General features: G+C 37.3%; 1 protein-coding gene and 1 long non-coding RNA gene across 7 annotated transcripts in view; one reads left to right on the top strand and one right to left on the bottom strand.

Moving 5' to 3' along the window:
- The window catches only part of PDE1C (phosphodiesterase 1C), a 488,275-nt gene that overhangs the window by 120,723 nt on the left and 345,587 nt on the right, over positions 1-21,965 (bottom strand). The window lies entirely within an intron of this gene.
- Positions 3,631-7,574, top strand: LOC102155012. The gene is made up of 3 exons (XR_005369683.1): positions 3,631-3,928; positions 4,891-5,050; positions 7,306-7,574. It is a non-coding gene; the product is annotated as an uncharacterized LOC102155012 (long non-coding RNA).

Raw genomic sequence — 21,965 nt, forward strand, 5'->3', positions numbered from 1 at the left:
GGGGGCAGGTAGGCATCTGGACCTGTAGTGCATTATCATTCATTGTCGGTCTGCTCTAGCACATTCTAATCCCTGAATGTGTCAAAAGCCACAAGTTTCTCATTCTTTTACTATATATTAATAGAAAAAAGAGTTGAGGAGACTTTTTACTCAGGTGTTATAATCTCCCTCACCAGCATTACCTCCCCGGCTTTGTACTCAAGGCCTGAGATTTGTTGTTATACTTTTTCTTCTATTAGAAGTGTGCCCCCACCTTCTCTGTGGTTAGAAACACAAGCTTGCTATAGGTCAGGTAGCTAAGCAAAGTAAATGCTAATACAGGACAAAACTCCCCAAATTATTTAGGAACACAGGTCATCTCCTGTTAGCTGTTTTCTGTAAGAATTTATAAGGAGAGTTGATTTACAAAGGAATTAGCAGTAATCATAGCAAGTAGTGATGGGTCAATATGGATAAAGCACTCTGCTTACTCCAGATAGAATATTCCTCAGCATTCATGATGGTAATTTTTACCGTTTAAAAATACTGTCCAGTGCTTTGGATTCCTCCCCTCATGAGCAGTGTGAGCCTCGATGGCACCAGGACTCTCTTGTTTCACATTCTGAAAACCTTCTAAAACTCTGTACATACTCAGTAAGATTTTTTTTAATGGCATTTGAAGTTCTGTGACATTGTTACATGTTTTATTATTGAATGTGTAAAGAAGAACTTTCAAAAAAAAAAGAAGAAGAAGAAGAACTTTCTTTGTTGAGCTTCAGACTAGGGCCTGAGACTAGAAAGAGGAGGAAAGAGTTCCGTTCAATGATTCTCTGTCAAAGGAAACAGAGACACAAGGGAATCACAAAATGTTCAACCCTCGATCCTGACTTTGGAAGAGTACATGAGATCTGTCAAGTCTTGAGAAGCAGTGGTGCAGTCACAACTACACTATCGAGGGTTTCTGGAGAGGAGTTGTCCTTTCTCCCAACGGTCTGCAAACCTGCACAACTGGGGCTCATTAATCTCCCTGACATGGGTAGAGCAGCAGAGGGGACACCTGCTCTGTCCACAGGACGACAGGCCAGCCAGACCTGATTACAGGTCTCCCTGCAGAACCTGAGAAGTGGCTGAGCTTGGTCCATCCAGTGCTAGTGTGAACAACGAACAACAGGAGCATCTCTACTACAGTTGGGGACGGGCCTTCAAAATTGATAGTCACACATATGGCTCAGTGACCTGTCACTTCCATGTGTCCTTGGGTCCCGGGCTATCTACTCTCAATTGCTATGGACCTTCTGCCTTTTTTCTCCAAGCCCTTGCATTCTCGCATTTCCCTCCACAAAGATGCCATCAAATTGGAACTGAAAAGCTAAAACCTGTGGCCCAACTGACCTTCTGCTTTATACTTCCCTCACCTAAAACCCTAGTTCGCCCTCATGCAGGAAATTCTTCCACCCAAATTCATTGGTATATAACAAAAAAGACTATGTTGTGTTTTCATCTCCCCTCCCCACCCCCACCAACTGCTGCCAACAGCCATTCCCACCACAAGTCCCCAGGAGGTGGTGGAAAGAAGAGTCTAGGACATGGGTAGTGTGCTAGTCCAAAATCTTGCAGCGGGAGGTTGTTGGATGGGTCAAGGGAACACCGAGAGCTGAGTACTTTAGACTTTGGTGGGCTCAGCAAGGCATTACTCCTGAAGTGACTCCCAGGCCATTCTCACACCAACCCAGCACAGTGACATCACAATACAAGCAGCTACTGTATGATAGTTAGACAGAGGGAGCCCACAGTTCAGATCACTCAAGTCTCCCCTGGCTCTTGGGTGGGAAGGAGGAAGGTGTGAGAGATCCCCAGTGCCCTGCATAAGGCCATGGGACAGCTGATAGAGCTGGCTGGTGGGAGTACCAAGAGTGCTATCATGGTTGAGGGCCACAGGAACCAAGTGGGCGTTACAGCCAGACCTCAACAGGACAACAGTGCCACAGGAGTGGAGTAGGGCTAAAATGGTGGGGAGAAATACAGATGTTAGCTAAAGATGTCACTAAGACTTGCAGTGACCAAGTGGACAAGAGAAATGAGAGGTGCCAGAGAACAATGCAACAACATAAGGCCCCATGCTGTCTTGGGAGAGCAATAGGGAGAGAAATACAGTTATCTGATTAAAATATTTTTAAACATGAGTTACCTAAAAGGACCATTTAAATTATTAGATTGGGTGGAGTTTCATAACTTATATTATAGTTCCTCTCTTTCCACCTTTACCAAATTCTTTCTCTCTCTCTCTCTCACACACACACACACACACAGGCACACACACACACACACCCATTACAGACCCAGACCCAGTAGAATAGAGAGCTTATGAAGAAGATCAGATCATACATAGGAAGCAAAGAAGCCACAGGTTCCCTGCACATCTTGAGTATGCTGGGAATAAATGATTGCCCTTCCACACTCACAGCGCTGAGCAGCTCCTCAGAGGCAGGCAGGGCACATGAGAAACAGACAGATAAAGAAAAGAAAGAAAAGAAAAGAAAAGAAAAGAAAAGAAAAGAAAAGAAGAGGAGAGGAGAGGAGAGGAGAGGAGAGGAGAGGAGAGGAGAGGAGAGGAGAGGAGAGGAGAGGAGAGAGAAGAGAAGAGAGAGAAGAGAAGAGAAGAGAAGAGAAGAGAAGAGAAGAGAAGAGAAGAGAAGAGAAGAGAAGAGAAGAGAAGAGAAGAGAATGAAGAGAGGAGAGGAGAGGAGAGGAGAGGAGAGGAGAGGAGAGGAGAGGAGAGGAGAGGAGAGGAGAGGAGAGGAGAGGAGAGGAGAGGAGAGGAGAGGAAGAAAAGAAAGAAAAGAAAAAAGAAAAGTAAAGAAAACAGACTGATGCAGTATCCCTGGGTGGCTCAGAGTGGTTTAGCACCACCTTCAGCCCAGGGCGTGATCCTGGAGTCCTGGGATCAAGTCCTGCATCAGGTTCCCTGCATGGAGCCTGCTCCTCCCTCTGCCTTTGTCTCTGCCTCTCTCTCTCTCTCTCTCTCTCTCTCTCTCTTTTTTCTCTCTCTCTCATGAATGGATAAATAAAATATTTAAAAGAGAAAGAAAGAAACAGACAGATGCAGTGCATGCCAGGTCCCAAGGCTCTCACACCTGGCATGGGAGGTAAATGCAAAACCACCATAATCTTCTTTGGCAAATCCCGTGACAGAGCTATAACCAAATATTCTTGGGGCACATGGAAGAGGGAAATTACTCCTGGTAGAGGTAGGACAAGGTTCCACAGGTGTAGACATGCAAGCGAGATTCAACAGATCAATTTAACAAGTATTTCACGTGTCCTTATATATACCTGCAACTGTGCTGGGCCCATGCATCTTGAGGGTACAGTCTGGTAGGGACAGCAGGCATGAAGAGATAAATTCTATAAAACACATTAAGTCCTAAAATAGAGTGTTTTAGGCATTATGGGAAAATCAAAAGTTCACTGGACCCTCTATCTCCTGCTTAGGCGAAAAGAGCACGTTAAAATAGATATTACAAGAAGAGGTCAGGGGAAGAGAAGGAGGAAGGGGAGGAATGTGAGATAATTTCCAAGTGACTTCCTGAATTTCTTCCCCTCAGATTTGGGAATACAATACCTTTGGTCCCACTTGGAAAGATAGTAACTCTGAGTCCAGTATACTGTTTATGTCTCCCTAGGGCATAAACAGCACATCTGCCAACCAGTAGCCCTGCTACCCTTCCAGAGAAGGCAGAAGAATAATAAACATAAACTGAGAGGAAGGGGGAGGCCAGCAAGGACAGTACTGCCCACTTAAGATGACGTCCTATGGGTGGCCGTGGACACGGTCTCAAAGAGATAAAGAAATGGGAAAGAAAAAGTTAGGAAATTTTTTTTGAAAATTTCTTCTACTCCAAAATGTCATCTGTAAGAGGAGAAGGGACTTCAAAATGACAGGGCATGAGTAAGTATGGCAGTTCTTGTTATTTTCATTTTTCTGTCCTATCTGAGTCTCAGGAGTAAAGGGCAGATGTGGGACAGGACCATCCCTACTTTGGAAAGTGACTCTCTGTTGGTAATTTCAAACAGGTTACAAATCTATCTATCCCTGGGGCAAAGCTATGGGGCCATTTCACAGAGATGAATGCAAAGGCAGAAAGATGTTAAATATCTATTAGGGATTCCCTCCAAAAGGCTGTTTGGGTGCCAAGATGAGCTGAGATGTCCAGATGCCAGGTGAGCGGGTATCTGGGCACCACTGCTGTACTGAGGCTTCTGCAGGGAGATGGGAGATGTCTGCTCCTAGACCCCAGGGAGGGTTGGGGGAAGCTGGACCTGCACACAGAATGGACAAAAGTGGGGAAGGCTGGAGAAGATGGATCACCCAACTACCAGAAAGTCTTCTTTTTCTTAGAGACAACTTACCAGCTCTTGTGATCCACTTGGTAAGGATTTTTTCCTATCACTGTAGTCTAAGAATGAGAGCAGCTAACTGGACCTTACTAAACATGTTGTCCAGAGTGCTTGCCTTCACATTTTTGTGGGTTTTTGCCTTCATGACAGTTAGTCAACAGGCAGTGATAATGAGATATGCAGGGACAAAAGAGTTTTGAAGAAATGATAGCAATAGTACTATTATAGGAAGAGTAAGATTGATCATCGTATTGAGATTATCCTAAATTGATTCTAGTGCAATGATCCCCAAAGCCTACCCTGAATTCTAATTTCCTGGGAGCTTTTAAAAATACAGAAACCCAGGCCAGATTTTAGACCGAAGTATGAAATGACAAAATCATGCTGATAATTCTGACCTTGCAGGGTGGTAGTAACACTTTCAGACAAACAATGTGAATAATTAAACAGCCTTGTGAAAGGCTGTGAGGTCTGAATCATCTTGACCAGTGCTTTCTAAACTGCATTCCATAGAACACTTGGCCCACAGGATGTTAACAGGCATTGCTCACAAGAAGCCTTCAGGATGGAAATGTTGTGAAAATCCTGCTTAAAAAATGTTAGGAAGACTTTGTTTCATCTCTATCTTCTCAAATCTTTTTCCCTGGATGCAACACCCATGTGACTCTCTGAGGTAAGGCTATTGTGTAAAGTATGTTCCCACTAAATTTGACAAAGGTTTGTGCTTTTCTTTTAAATCCCTCAGAGCAGGAAGGTTCTATTGTATGGGATTTGGGGATCACTACTCTGCAGTCACCCTGCTCTGCCTCGTTAGATGAGCTGGTTACATTTTTTGCAGACAAGGGATCCAGCAAACTGGGGATGAAATAACAATTATAAGACAAGACAGTTTCCCTCCTTTTTATGCACTTAAATTTTCTATTATATATCGAGAGAAAAAAAAGATAAAGATGCGAAAATCATGCAAGATTATGCATTCGTGGAAACATGAACCACAACATGTGACTGTCCCTGAAACCAGTTTCTATTTTAAGAACATGTCATCTACTCTTTTCTAGTTTATATTATCGCATGATTTTTTTTAAGATTATTTATTTATTTATTCATGAGATACACAAAGAGAGAGGCAGAGATGTAGGCAGAAACATAGGCAGAGGGAGACATAGGCTCCCCATGGGGAGCCCGAAGTGGGGCTCAATCCAAGAACCCTGGGATCACGACCTGAGCCAAAGGCAGAGGCTGAACCACTGAGCCATCCAGGTGCCCCAATATTATCACATGATTAACCAAAGTTTTCATAAGTTACTCAGATATTTTTTTTAATTTTTATTTATTTATGATAGTCACACAGAGAGAGAGAGAGAGAGAGAGAGAGAGAGAGAGGCAGAGACATAGGCAGAGGGAGAAGCAGGCTCCATGCACCGGGAAGCCCGACGTGGGATTCGATCCCGGGTCTCCAGGATCGCGCCCTGGGCCAAAGGCAGGCGCTAAACTGCTGCGCCACCCAGGGATCCCAGTTACTCAGATATTTTGATGTAGTTTGATGACCTCAGCAATGATAGAAGAATAATTGAAAAAATTATTTCCCTTTGTCCCTTCTGACTTTTCTCTAGTATTTTTTCTTTTTCTCCCTGGCCACTCCCTGATGACCAGCTACCATAATTTATAAGGACAAAGGGGCGTATCGTTATGACTGCCAATTCTCAAGTGGACTATACTATTCCACATTTAGAAAATTGTCCCTGAATTAAACACAGAATCACCACAACCTGTCTATTCTCCCTCATTCACATGCTTTGTATTAGAAGAATTTCTTCAAAACCTCGAATAACCTGACCTGCATTAATATTTTTACTTCTTTCTTTTCCAGTAGTCAGAAAACCAATGATAAGTTGTTTACCCACCAGAGAACATTTTCAACACAAACTAGTAATTTTCCTTGGGTTTTATTTAAATTTTTCCTAACATTCTTCCAAATAACTCACGGTTTGTTTTGTTTTACTATGTGTTTGCGATAACACGTGTACAAATGTGAGATAAAAACAAAGTTTTCCTTAGTTTATGTTCTTTAAAAAAATAACAGAGAAGACTCCAAATGAAATAAGTATTTCAAAGATGATAAACACGCTTGTCATTGGCATTCCCTATATAGTACCCCACTAGACTTCCTTATATTTCACACAAACCTTTGCTTTATTTGCATTTCAAAAAGAGTAAAACTGGTCATTGCAAAAAACTTATAAAATACCCATTAGAAATGAAGAGAAAATAAAAGTCACATCAAATTGTTCTACCTAGGGCAGCCCGAGTGGCTCAGTGGTTTAGTGCCGCCTTCAACCCAGGGTGTGACAGGACTCCAGTGAGTCCCGGGATCGAGTCCCACGTTGGGCTCCCTGCATGGAGCCTGCTTCTCCCTCTGCCTGTGTCTCTGCCTCTCTCTCTCTCAATCTGTGTCTCTCATGAATAAATAAATAAAAATCTTTAAAAAATTGTTCTATCTTAGAGATAATAATTAATATTTTATCATATATCCATAGATTTTTTAATTGATGATTTTTTTTTATCTTCTCTACACAAATTATTTGATAGAATGCTTTTATACGTAATATGATATAAATCTCTTCCCACATTACAAATGTTTTTCTTCAACATAATTTTAACAATAACACAGTTTGTCACTAAATATATACCTTAATTTGTACAACCACTCTATTAATGAAGGACATTCAGGTTGTTTTTAATTTTTGCTAATATGAAATATATTTAAATGAAATTATTATGGCTGTATTTTTATGCACTTCTTTTTATTAGGATAAAATGTAAAAGTCCAATATCAGTATTAAAGGAAAAGAATATTTCGAAACTTTTTTACGCTTATCACTAAACTCTCCATAAAAAATGTATAACAATCTTCTTATTCACCAGCAGAACACGAGATTGCCTACTTCTCCAGATTTTCACAAATACCTGGTAAGACTGTTTGAAAGGCAATGGAAGTACATTTGCATAGATATATGTTTTATCTCATTTTTTTATTCCTTGGATTTTCAATGGAAATTTTAGAAAGGGAGAAAATAAAGAACTTGATATAAGATTATCATCTTTGACTGGAATGGCTCCCCTTCAGCCCAATTAGATTTTAACTGAAGGAAGTTATTTATGTTTCTAATATAAAACAGTAAAGAAGTCATGTTCGATCCTCCGGGCTTCTCTGCCTAGCAACTCAAAAGCTTTCCATCATTTATGCAGTCTAGCCTCTTGCCAGAGTGCCCTTAGCATAGCACTGCTCGTGGTTCCAGTCTTTACCAAGAGCATGGATGTCCCATTTATACCAATCAGTCCTGACTGTAGATAAAAAGCATCAAAAAGTGGCAACCAATATTGCAAGTCTCAGAAGATCCCTAAATGCCCAGTTATTAACAGAAGTATTTTTAAAAATTACAGATTTTATGTATTATGTGAGAAAGGTATTGGGACCAAGAGACGAAAAACAGGTTGAAAGAATAAAGTCAAGAAAGAAAGGGGGGCAGGCAAAGAAAGATGGATTCAGGGGAGGAAGGAGTGATGAAAAAAATGTATAAACCTGTAGAAATGAGCATTCCTGTATTTCGCTCCACAAGTGACAGGAAGCAGATTAATCTGTTACCTATTTCATTTTGCCCAAAGGTTTCCATTAGACTAAACTTGATTCTTGAATGTGTACAACATTACTATCTCATCCTCAGGCAGTGATTCTCAAGCAGGGGCAATTTTGTTGACCACAGGAAATTTAGTAATGTCTGGAAACATTCTTATAGCAAGAGAGTGTTACTAGCATCTAGTGTATTAGTGGCCAAGAATGCTGCTAATCAATGTACAGGACAGCCTGCCACAACAAAGGGTTATTTGACTTGATATGTGAGTAACACCAAGAAGCCTTGCTCCAAAGAAAACTAAAGTTTTGTTATCTGTTCTTATTGGAGAAATGCCATTGGCTTTCTGTCTCTTCAACTAAAAAAAAAAAAAAAAAAAAAAAGGCAATAAAAAATAAGCACAACAAAAAATCTCTAACAGACCCTAGATACTCTCTATTTAATTGATTTTCTTGTTTATTCTATTTTTAACAGCTTTATTGGTGTATAACTAATCTACAAAAACCTATACATATTTAATGTGAATAATTTGATGAGTTTGGACAGATAACACTTATGATACTATCACCACATCAAGGTAACAGATCCAACACCTCGCAGAGTTTTCTTTGCTTTGTTTCTTTTTTATGTGTTAAGTGGTAAGAGCATGTAACATGAGATCTACCCTCCTAACAGATTTTGAAGTGTACATTACCAAATTAGCTATAGGTACTATATTATATAGCAGATCTCTAGAATTTATTCACTTAGCATAGCTGAAACTTTCTACTCATTGAATAATTGTTTTAGGTATGAGGTAATATCCATTAGTTTTCTCTTCCTGTTTTCTTTTTTACTGTAATATACAATATTTTACTGGAAGTTGTGAAAGTACCACCAAAAGTTTAAGTTATAGATAGTTCATCTTTTTATTCATGCTTGGCTAAAATTCACTTTATATAGTCATGACAAATATAATAAGTATGTAAATAAAACGTGTCAGGAATATACTATGTATCTGCCCAACATTCTATGTAATATCTATGTGAAAGACACAAAAGCACAGTAACATCACATATACATAAATATATATCGCTATATATCATATATATGTCATATATGCATTCATATATTGCAGATACATCACAACAAAATAAGAGTGTTCTCTATAGCACTCTATTGACATCCTGAATGTTTTAAAACTTCCTATTTCAGAATCTGATTTATAGTTTTAAAAATGAAAATCTAAAAATGAAACTTTTTCAATGATTCCATTGTTTAATAAGTTCTTTTTTTTTTTAAGATTTAATTTATTTAGAGAGAGTACACACATGCGAGCGAGGGGAGGGGCAGGAAGGGAAAGAGAGCATCTCAAGCCAGCTCTGCACTGAGCAATAAGCCGGAGTGGGGCTCCATCTCAGGACCCTGAGATCACCACCTAAGCCGAAATTAAGAATCAGATGCTTGGGATCCCTGGGTGGCGCAGCGGTTTAGCGCCTGCCTTTGGCCCAGGGCGCGATCCTGGAGACCCGGGATCAAATCCCACGTCGGGCTCCCGGTGCATGGAGCCTGCTCCTCCCTCTGCCTGTGTCTCTGCCTCTCTCTCTCTCTCTGTGTGACTATCATAAATAAATAAAATTTAAAAAAAAAAAAAATCAGATGCTTAACTGATTGAGCCATCCAGGTGCCCCTCCACTGTTTTAAAAATTCTTAAAATTTGTGTTACCAAAGATGGCCCAATATTTTAAAACCCATTAATACAATGTACCAAATTAATGTCAGAAAGAAAAATCTATATGATCTTTTTGATAAATGCTAAAAATAAATTCAATACAGCAACTAAAACTATGTCATATCTAGAAATAAATACAAAAAGAAATATCCTTTTTCCATGAGAAGAAAATTCTAGTGAGGAATATCAAATGAATATTAATAAATGGAAACCTATATCATGTTTCTGGATGGGAAAGCTTACTGTTTTAAAGACACAAACTTCTTCTCAAATTATATTATAAACTATTAATTTGCTGTAATTTAGGAGCTTATTCTATGATAATCTAGAGGGTTAAACTTTTTTAAGCAGCCAAAAATCTTCAAACAAAAAGGAATTCAAAAGAAAAGCAATTTTACAATTTCCTACTAGATATCAAAAATAGAAAGTTTGAAAATAAAAACATTATGGCTTGTCAATGCAGAAAAACATTTATGTTTTAGCTTAATTTAGAAAAGAATTTCCAGGGAAAAAATTTATTATAAATCCTATAATGACAATATATGATACATTTATTTTAACAGTAGAAGTTGGAATTATTGATTGAACAAATAAAATAGTATGTAACAAATTTCGTAAGCAACTGTAAAAAATAAGATAGATGCATATTTTGCACCTTATACCAAAATGTTTTCTAAATGGACTGAAGCTTTAAATGCAGGAAATGAACCCATGCAAATACTCAAAATAAGTATAAGATACATATTAGTATAATATGGGAGTGAAATTAGGCTTTTCTAAGCATGACATTAAAGCTTGCAAGCATAAAAGTAACAGACCAACAAACCAAACAACTACAAAAAATTTACAGTTATATTATGAAATGAGAAAAATTTATTTACAGCATATCACAAAGAACTGTTCCTAAAAGATTTTTTGAAATCAATAAAAAATACAAACATGCTTTTTAGGGAGAATATGCAAAGGAAATGAGCAAAAATAATTTATAAAAGATGAAATATAAATGTACAGTAAGCTTAGAAAAATTGATGAGCCTCACAAATGCAATTAAAATTTCACTGAGATTCCATTTATTTATTAAATTGGCCAGAATCATAAATCATAATAAAAGTGCAGAGAAGAATAGGGGAAAACAGTTGCTCTCATAAGTTACTGACAGGTCTATAAATTGTATGATCTCATGGACAACTAGGCATTGTTTGTCAGAAATTAAAAAAATATGAGTATCCTTTCACTTAACAATTTCTCATCTATTTACTTATCCTAATAAAATAAATAAGGATCTTCTGAACTATTCATCTACAAGGATGTTCATCATGTGTTCCTTTATAACAGCAAAGAAGTAATAGTTATCACTAATAGGGGATTGATTATATTAATTGGGAAATCTTCAATTTTTATCATTATGTATTATAATTACAAAACAAAATTTTAAATTATACAGTACATAGTATAATAATTTATAATATTAATGCAGAAGGATGCTCACCACATATTAAATGAAATGGGTTAAGTATACATAGTTATCAGATACCTTATAGAATCCACATAATAAGAGATCTTTCTTAGCCTTCTCAAATGAAATGCTGAAAATACCAAACGAGTATGTCTCAATTCTAAAATCAAAGTGTTACATTGTGTTTTATGTTACATCTTGGGATATTTCATTTTTCATTTGAACAAATAAACTCTATGGGCTAATGTGTAATAACACCAAAGCTATACCACTAACCTTAAGAAAATAACCATTAGCAAAGAATTAAAACACTAATAAGGACAGTGCTTTTTGTGAAGTCATTCCTTATCTAATAAAAATATTGAAATTTTTTTCAAGAAAACAGGACTTTTTGATAGGGAAATAAAGCTTCTGAAAATATCGGCATTTGGGATTCTACAAAGAAACTTTTAAAATATTAAAATAAATCTTTCCATAGAGCACAGAAAATATCTAAAGATATATGTGATGACTAAAACTGCTAATAAATTGTATTTTATTTTCTATAAGCACCAGAGACACCCTAATTTTACAAATATGCCATAAAATACAAGAAAAAATTTTTTAATCTTACGTACACCATTGATAAATTAATTCAATCAGTGAGGAATTTTAATGAGGGAACTTTTCGTACATCAGTACTTCAGTGAATTGTAAATGGCGCTCAAATACCACAAGGTCAGATTCTTTTTTTCTTTTTTTTCACAAGGTCAGATTCTTAAATCAATTCATGCATTTATATTCATTGTAAAACCTGTCAGTCTTTGAGTCCTAGATACTCTAGCCGGTCTATATGTTATGTAATAATAGTAAGAATTTAAATATCATGATGGTCCATTCTCTTGCCAAAGCTTTCAAAATGAGAACACATAATGGGAAGACTATTCCCTTAAGGGAGATTTCTCCAAAAATAGCAGCCTGAGTCAAAAAGAAAACAATTGGTCAAACTCATTTATTATTACAATCTAATCACATTTTACAGCTGCCCATGGGACATCTAAATGTAAATTACATTTACAACTTTCATCAAAGGGCCAGCATTAATGCTTATGCAATAATCAGTTCTTCTTTGGTTATCTCTATAATTTAGAAAAATAAGATTAAGACAAGATAGTAAGTGGTCATTTCCCTCTTAAACTTATTCTGACCCTCAATCTTGGTTTCCCTATTTTTACTTAAACATGTAAGTAGAGCAATGAACTTATACTCAAAAGAAAATTTAGACAGTGAGAAGAATGTTCTGAATTTCATGGCAGCCTTCTCAAAGTGCACAGGAATATAGAAGGCTCTAGTGCAGTCTTTTGGGGAATGCCTCTCCTTCTAGCTTCCATCCCTGGATGGAAGCAGAATCCAGCCTCTAGTGATGCAGGACTAGGCAACAGTAAATAATCTATTTCATTTCTTGGTTTGATAAGCACCAAAGAGAAGCACAGAACAAAATGAAAAAGCAAAGGGAAACTAACTTTAAACTTTAATGAACTAGTAATTTTAAGGGAACCTTTAGCATTTCTCATTAGGGATAACAATGAATCTGGATTTGGAGACAATATGAAATTTGCAAGGAAAATCACTGAAAGTGAAAAAAAGTCTGTACAAAAAGAAATTTCTCTTAAAGGTAAAGGTTTTAAATTTAGGGTCCTATGACAATTGCTAAATGAAGGTACTGCATCTCCACTCACTTCTTAAAATTACCTAAATCCAGTGTGTCCAGACACATAAATATGAAGGAAGCAAGGTTTTATGTATACTTTTTCTTCTACTGATGACTGCTAAGTACTGCTTAGATTGCTATAGAAGCACTATAGTGCTTCTCACTATAGAAATGAGTAAGAATTTTTCCCAATATTCACTGAATTTCCACCATTCTTTTGAGAAAGGACCAACTAGATAAAGACCTGCCACTCAACTGAAGTAAAATTAATACTTTAACAGTAAATTATGCATCCCAACCACTATGGTTCATGACTATAATTAGTATACATTAAAAGACTTATGGCAATGGTTTGGAAGCTCTGTCAACTGACCATTATTTGTTGATGAGACGATTTTTATCATTATAAACTAGGAGCATTTTAATCAGCAGTCAAATGTGTTACCTTAATTGTTATTCAGTTGAAAAACTTGGTAAAATCTCTGCTAAGACTTCTTTTATTTTGTTCTTTTGTATACAAGAGGAACATACTTACCCTAGGCTAGATACTGTTAGACACTGTGGAGAAAAACAGAGGAATCTATGACATGGACCTTGGTCCCATATCATTGACAGCTAAACAGTGCAAGTTCACTACAAGATATCAAATGATTGCTTGCACTTAATTTAATAAACATCCAAAGACTGCCAATGTGTTATGCATTATGCTAGACCCAAGGAGACAAAAGCAAATAGGTCACAAATTGACAGTATTCTATTTGGTTTCAGACATACAAATAAGAACGAGCATCTCTATTCTCATAGATTAGCTAAGTGTTATCTCTATATTATACAATCAAATATCAGTGAACCTGGACTTAGCTATCTTGACTTCCTGAAAAAAATATCAAATGAAGATAAAATGCTATGCCATCAATTTTTAGAAAATTTTTAGAGATGAAAATGTCTACTTGGAAAAAGTATGTCTTTTATTGAAAAATTATCTGTGAAATAGGTTTCTTCTGCATTTTTTTCACTTTTTGCTTTTTAAGCCCAATGAAGGGCTTGAACTCACAACCCCAAAATCAAGACCTGAGTTCAAGAGTCAGATGCTTATCCCACTGAGCCACCCACGCATCCCAATTCCTTCTACATTTTAGAACCAGGAAATAATTTGTTACTTCAAATAGAGAGTGGGGACTATATAACTTAATGTGTGCAAATTTTTGTCTTCTTTTGAAGCCCTTATGGTTGAAATTTCCTTTGTAGTGCTAAGATCATAGTGGACATTAAGTAAATATGTTGGATAAATAATAAATGGCAAGCCAAGCATTTTACTTTAAGTACATTTTCTCTCATGTGTAAACTGATTGATCACCATTATGTTTCTCCCTAAATCCTCATATATTTGAAGTCATTATCTAACTATAACTTCTCTTTATGTCAAGTATTTGCACGTCATTTCCTCACAAACACCACATGTAACACCTTCAATCATCTCATTCTTACACAATTCTTTCAGTCTTTTCAGGCTCTTTTAAAAGTGTTAGTCTCATGAGATTCTAATAAGTTATTATCTCCCAAATGTCAATTTCTCATAATTCGCAAGAGTCTGCTAATTTTGTATATTACAGTATAAACTAATATAAGAATGAGGGGTCATTCTGTGAATCCATCTTAGCCTGTCCTTTCAATAAATTAGCTGTACAGTGAAATACATTTTCCTTGGTTTGAGCTTGATATCAGAAGAGTAGATACGAAATCTCCATGCCTGTGGCCAAGTGTACTGTTGGGGCAACAGCATTTGTTGTTGCCAAGTCCATGGCAGGTGCTATACAGGCTACTGAGAGAAAAGGCACAAGAAGCTTCCAGCTCAGTGAGGGGCACACGCATTTGTTCATGCAACAGTAAGTGAACCAGACAAGGGATCACCCAGCAGTCTAGCATGTGGCTGTTGGAATATAAAGCCTTCTGTTCCAAAGCCTAGCTTTTTCATTTACTCATTAAATGACTTTGTACAAGTTTTTCAAACTCCCAGTATTTCAATTTCTTTTTTGATAAGGTAGGGATGACAAGACTATTTACTTCACAGGTTTGGTGATAATTATATAAAATAATGCATGTGGAAAGATTAGCAGAGTGCTTTTAAATCCTTAGCGGCTGCTATGTGTATGCACACACATATGTGTGTACTTTGTGCCAGGTACTCTGCTAGGTATATAAATAACTATGATGCAAGGCAATATTTTAAAAAGAGGTAAAATGATGAGCAAGAATAGGTTTTGAGAAGAAGCCAACAACCTCCCAATATGTCATGAGAATGTGCATGCACGTGTGTGTGCGTGTGAGTGTGTGTGTGTGTGTGTGTGTGTGTGTAGCATCAGAACTAACCTCAGAGGGTGGGAAGTTCTGAGCCTACAGGTAGAAGCAAGATAAATATCCTTGTCCAAGGAAGCAAAGAGCAAGAAAAATGGCATCCAAGTCATATTATACGGCCATCCAGTCTCATCTGCATTGCTGGGCACCATTCCTTCCTTCCCCAAACATATAGGCCTCCATAGATAAGGTCAACTGTGAGTCATAACTCATTTTATACAGACTATCACCAAGAAAAATCAGCAAGCATAAAAGGTATTTAATAAATTAGAACCCGTAAAACTTTATGGGAAGCAGGTGTTTGAGTCCCATTTTATGGAACATGAGCCTAACAAAAGGATTATATGAAGTATTGTGAGGTGGTTCAGCCTGTGAACAATGATGGGAAATGTAATCACATGCCCCACAAACTAGACTATGATAAGTCTCCTGTTGTTAGAATAATGCCATTTATACACCTATTTATAATTTTATATTCCTCCCTTTCATTTCATTCTTCATTGAAAGTTAATGTATTGCAACTCATTGGCAGGCAATTTATTTTAGGGTGAAAAGTAATCTAATAAAAAACAATAAAATCTGTGAATATGAAAAAATATCCCAAAGATTTATTATACAAAGATGGAAAATATATCTCTTATATGAAGGCATTCATAAAGTGAGTTAAGTTCTCTGTGCAGAAGTTCTTAGGAAATATACTTGACAGAGTCATTTACCTTCAATGTCAGCAATCACCTGGGAACAAGTAAAAATCACTCCTACAAGTCAAGAAGTATTTATATGCAGCCAAATAACTAGAGCAAAATAAAATCTTATGGGAGAAATAGATGAGTGTACTGAAAAAAAGTGGAGGGTGGGTAAGAGGGGAAGATGTAAAATTTAATCTACATCTAATTTAAAGAAGTTAAAATGTTAAAAGTTAAAATGGGCCCACTAATCACACAATGATTTAATTATAGGATACCAATAATCTTGATTTCATTGACAGTTCTCAGTAGGTAAATCTCTAAGAAAGTGATATTCAGTCATTTAGTAATATTGCTCTATAATCTAGAAATTTCTTTAGGATCTTTAAATTTACTTCTTACTTTCCATGAAAAGTTTCAATATCATTTTCTTTCTTTAATTTTTGCTCCTTGATGGAACAGTTCCTCTTTTATCATGTCATTAACCTTAATGCCAAGTTTTCAGGGTGGTGGTAAGGCTCGCTGTATGAGGAGTGGATGGCCAAACCACTCCACCACAATGAGAATATGCAGGTATTCTCATTTTGGGGGCTTCTGCCAGGTTCTGGACATCCACCATTAACAGGCGCATCATGGTGTGTTGTGATGGTCAGTTAGTATTCCTCTGCCGGTCAGTCCCTGTGCTGTGCCAAGACATACAGAAACTGAAAATCAGGTCCATGACTTCAAGAAGTAAACACTCTGTCTTTGCAGGATAACCTCATTTAGTCCTCCAAACAAATCTATGAAGTAGTTAATATTTTTATTCCTATTTCACAATGCAAAAAATTGGCTCAGTGTACCTAACTTTTCCAGGGTCCCACACCTAGAAAGTGATGGCATTTGATTCCAGAGCCTGTGTTTTAATCATGATGTTTTTTTTTTTTTTTTTTTTTTTTTAATTTTTATTTATTTATGATAGTCACAGAGAGAGAGGGAGAGAGAGAGAGGCAGAGACACAGGCAGAGGGAGAAGCAGGCTCCATGCACCGGGAGCCTGATGTGGGATTCGATCCCGGGTCTCCAGGATCGCGCCCTGGGCCAAAGGCAGGCGCCAAACCGCTGCGCCACCCAGGGATCCCCTGTTTTAATCATGATGTAATTCAATAAGTAACAAAGATTGGATGATTTATCAAATGACCAAATGGATGAATAAGACATACTAAAACAAATCGAACACCGTGACCATATTCCTATTCAGCCTCTCAACTTCCTTAGAGATAGAATATTTTTAAGTTTTGAGTTGTATGTTTCCCAAGTTAAAATTAGATCCCAAAGACCATGCCCAGTACTATGGACACTGGCATCCAATGATTGAGCTAAACTATGAAAAGAAATATTAGTAGTCACAATCTGTCCCTAAAATGCTAACAAAACTAATGACACATTTTTACATGTTAGTCTATAAGTTGACCAAATTGATGCAAAAAATGCCTCTTTTTTTTTTCATTTCATTGATTCTATCAACTAATTGTGATGGTTTATAAACATAGCCCAAATAATGTAATAATGTCAAAGAACTACTAGAAAATTAATAGTGAACTGAGGGAATCTAACCAAAATATACAGTTTAAACCAAATTTCTTTCAAACATTCCTGTGATGGTCTTTTTGGGTTTTGTTTGTTTGTTTTTGTTTTTTTTATTTTTTTATTTTTATTTATTTATTTTTTTGATGGTCTTTTTGATGTGTCAACTTGGCTTGGCTGGTTCCCAGTTACTTCACCAAATACTGATCTAGGTGTTGCTGTTAAAGTAGACGTGACTCAAGGCCATAATCAGTAGACCTTAAATAAAGGAGAATATACTAGACAACTTGAGTGGACCAGTTGAAAGGCCTCAGTTGCAGAACTGGAGCTTCCCAAGAGGAGAAGAAATTTTGCCTATGGGCAGCAGCTTCAACCATGCCTAAGAGTTCTAGGCTGCCCGATGGCCATCCTATGGATTTGGGCTTTACCTGGTAGCCCCCAGAATGAGCAAGCCTGTTCTGAGCAATCACTCTCTGATATATACCTTCTATGGGGTCCACTTCTCAGGTCGAACACCAACTGGCAGACTTACTCTTGTATTCTTACATAGCAAAGAGTTGTAGTGATTCTAATCAGCTCATCAACCTTTACTCAAGAAAAACCACAGGGTTTGGAAGCAATATAAAACGTCACAACAGCTAAGGGGCTCCTACCACCATTTTAATGAAAAATAAATTTTAAAGAACAAAACACAGACATGAATTTTTAATAACTACCCTTTAATAACCCTTTAATGACCACTCTTATTCATCCTTACAACTCCAGTGGCTATTACATAGTAGGTGCACAACAAATACCTTATAAGTGAGTGAATTGATTCAGCTGACTGTTCTCTTGTGCTCCCTTAGATTCTTCACTTGCAATGGTTGCGGTACAAAGAATGCCAGACCCTACCACAGAAACTATAGATCCTGATAAATAATTGCTTGGAAGCCTTTCATTCCTCAGAAATCCCACATGAATTTCCCATTTTTAAGACAGCATTTTGCACCTAACCTACAAACTGTATAACTCTCCCACTCAGAATTCCACTGACCTAACCACTGAAATATAAAAACATAGTTATCACCACCAAGAAATAAGAAAATGAGCCAGTCAAAGATAAAAACTTCTAAAATAATGTGGCCTAAGTCCTCTTAGTTGGTTGCCCAGATGTCAGTTTCTAATTATAACTAAGTAGATGGCTTTGGCCATTATGGCTATTTCTACACACTGATCATCAGTGATTTGATCCAATCATTGTCAGAGAACTCACAGATCTTTGGACACCCTCTAATATCAAAACATGCCACTGGAACTTTCTAAATAAGGTTTCGTGCCCTCTCATGTGAGGAATCAGTAGCCACCTTTCCTATCACACCCATGACCATCAACTGCCTGGACTCTCTTGGGCTTCATATTTAGCTCTCTCATTCCGCTCCACTTGGAGCTGATAACCAGGATCCAGAATGTGTGTAGTGTTATAAATAAAGCCCCAGGGCGCTGGCTCTTTTAGGTTCATTAACACCAAAGAGGGAAAAAGAGGGAAGGAAAAGGAAATCTCTCTTCTTCATTTCCCATTGCTCCTAAACCTCATATAGTACCTAGTACGTGTAAGCTAAGAACTGTCTAAGAAGACATATCCATTTAATCTTTCTAAAATCCTATTTAAAAGATCATACTATATATTTCCAAGTCTAAGACACATTTATTTCGACATTTTAACATATCTGAAGCAGGAATACAGATTGTACAATCTATAGAATGACTTACTCAGCATTGATTTATCTTCCATAAAATGAAGGTGTACCTTACATTTGATAGCATCTTATTTTAAATGAAATTAGGTCTTCAGTTTATTTCACAAATGAAGAAACTGATGCACACAGGCTAAGTATCTTTCCCAAGGCCACAGAAATAGTAAGGGGCAGAGTCAAGACTTGAACCCTGATAGTCTGGCTTTAGAGTAAAGTTTCTCAAAATTGGCACTATTCACATTTTGTGCTAGCTCCTTGTTGTGAAGAGTTGCCTTGTGCACTGTTGTATATTTAATAGTAACCGTGGCCTCTACCTACTTGATGACAGTAGCACCCAGCCCCAAGTTGTGACAACCAAAAAATGTCTCCAGATATTGTTAATGTCCCCCCGTAGGCAAAATCACTCCTGACTGAGAATCATTGCTCTAGAGTATGTTCAATCATTGTGCATATATATTCTCTAAAAATGAAGACATATGTAGAGTGACTTCCACTACAGCCAAAAAATGTTGGGTCCTCTCCAAAAACCAAGACCACTGCTTAGATTAAGTTTTCTCCCATAAGATGGTCCTTTCTCCTGATTTCTTATTTTATTTTTACCCTGCTCTTACTGTCCTCCCCCATTTTAATTCTGCACAATCTTCTAAGCAGTATTCTTTCCATACTTTTGCCATGTCTTATCTCTCTTAAGTTTTCACTTTCAGTTTAGGTGAACTGGAATTTAGAAGCACTTCTGGAGGTGCTGAAAGCATTTGCTCCCCTATCCCTGCACCTGCCTTTTGCTAGGGGAGAGTGCCCTGCTTCCTTGCTACTGCCTTGTACCAGCTCCATGCAACACCCCAGGGATAAGTAATGGGAACTATCTGCTTGCTCTAGCTTTGGCCAAATTAGGAAACCAAGCAGAGGCTTTTCAAAAGCTGGTAGCATGGTAAAATCCAGGCAAATAAAGAACATGATTTGACTGCAATATGTTCTGATGAGAAGACCTATCTGTTCTCAAAACCCTGTAAGTGGAGAGGACATATACGTGGTGGGTGAGTACATGACTTCTACAGCTTAATGGCCTAGGTTTCAATCCCAGTCCTGCGGCTCAAAAACTGTATGAGTTTGAGCTACTTGATCTTCCCTTGCTTTAGTGTTCTCCTCTGTCAAGACGGAAAATAGAGCCCCCATCTCATGCAACTGTTGCAAAACACCTGGTCTATGCAAACAACAGATAAGTGTGTGATCATTAGGAACCCAATTCTAAAAACAATTGAGGTATGTTTTCAGTTTAGCTTGATAGGCTGGTTTCCAATTTGTCAGCCTAATTTTTTAAGTAGAATACTCCCATCAAAATCCTAAACATAAACCAAGCAAAAATATATAAGCAAATTGCTTACATTTATTCAGAGCAGATTATGGAACTACGCTATCATATTTCAACATGTAGTTTTGGTAGTCAAGAGACACCAGAGCTCAGGAATTGAGATGTCTTCACAACCCTGTTGATATACCACAAACATCATGTACCTCAGCTTTCTCCCTCTGAAAAGGGGTAGTAAGAATTCATTGTGATCATTACAGAGGATACACACATTTGAGGCTGCATTTTGTCCACACTGTCTAGAATTCAGAAGCCCTATTTTCAGTTTTCATTTTGGCTCTTCACATGGTACACAGCCAATCACATGAATTTTCAATAAAAATTTTCGGTGAAATTTGAGACTACTTAAAAGAAAAGTAATCCCCAGGGTACTAGCCAATGCTTTACAAGCACTGTGTCCAGCTCTATTTTATTAGGGAGTGAATTGGAGAAATAAACACCATAAATAATAAGTTGTGGCCAATTTGGGTCACACAGGAGGAAAGAGGCATGTTACCATTAACATGTAACAATCAACCTTGGGCCAGAAAGGAGAAAGCCAAAGCCAAAACATGGAGTCAACAAGGGCAGGAGTTATGCAGCAGGTGTCATATTAGAGATATGACAATGGATGAATGTGAGAACAGCAGGTAAGACACCAGAATCAGAAAAAGGGCAAGAATTGGGGAAATTTGAGGTATAAAGGCAACCCAAGCAATCAAGTCTGGGATTTGTGATTTGGGACCAAGACAAGAACAGTCCAAAATCATTTCAAGATTCCCCTGGTGCTCCTTTGGAAGAAGTGAGTACAAACTAGTATCCATCCTCATACAGAGTTCTCCAATCCTAGCCTCATAAAACTAGTTTGGCTGTTGACTATTGAGCAGCACTTGTGTGCTGGTTTGCCATTTCTGTTCATGAGCATGAAGAGTAAAGTTTTTTAAAAGAACCTGCACAGTCCACTTCATTAATCACCCTTCCGCCTACATCTCATGGTTGTATGTCAGTTAAATCCACAGCAATTATATTTTTAAACCAGCAATTATCCTCATTCCTTCTCACTGACACTCCATACAGTTAGTCTGGTTTAGTTCCAAAGTAAAAACAAAAAGAAAAGCATATACCACCTAAAATAAAGTCATATAAACATAACTCAGATTGGCTCAAAATCAGATAATTTTTAAGCAGCTCCAATCTGATTTACAAGTCAGATTCAAAGTTGGTTCTATATCAAGTATGAATTAATTACACAAATATTGCCAAAACAACCATAAAAAAGTCAAAGGCTAAGATCTTATTTAGAATGTAGTCTAGAGAATATAGAGATTATTACTGGAAGATCCTATCATATCAAGGCAAATATAAGAGTTTGGATTTTATGTGTAAAAAATAAGCACAGGCAGGAAAGAAAT

The sequence above is a fragment of the Canis lupus genome, chromosome 14, assembly GCF_011100685.1.
Source record: "Canis lupus familiaris isolate Mischka breed German Shepherd chromosome 14, alternate assembly UU_Cfam_GSD_1.0, whole genome shotgun sequence".
NCBI classification, from domain to species: Eukaryota; Metazoa; Chordata; class Mammalia; order Carnivora; family Canidae; genus Canis; species Canis lupus.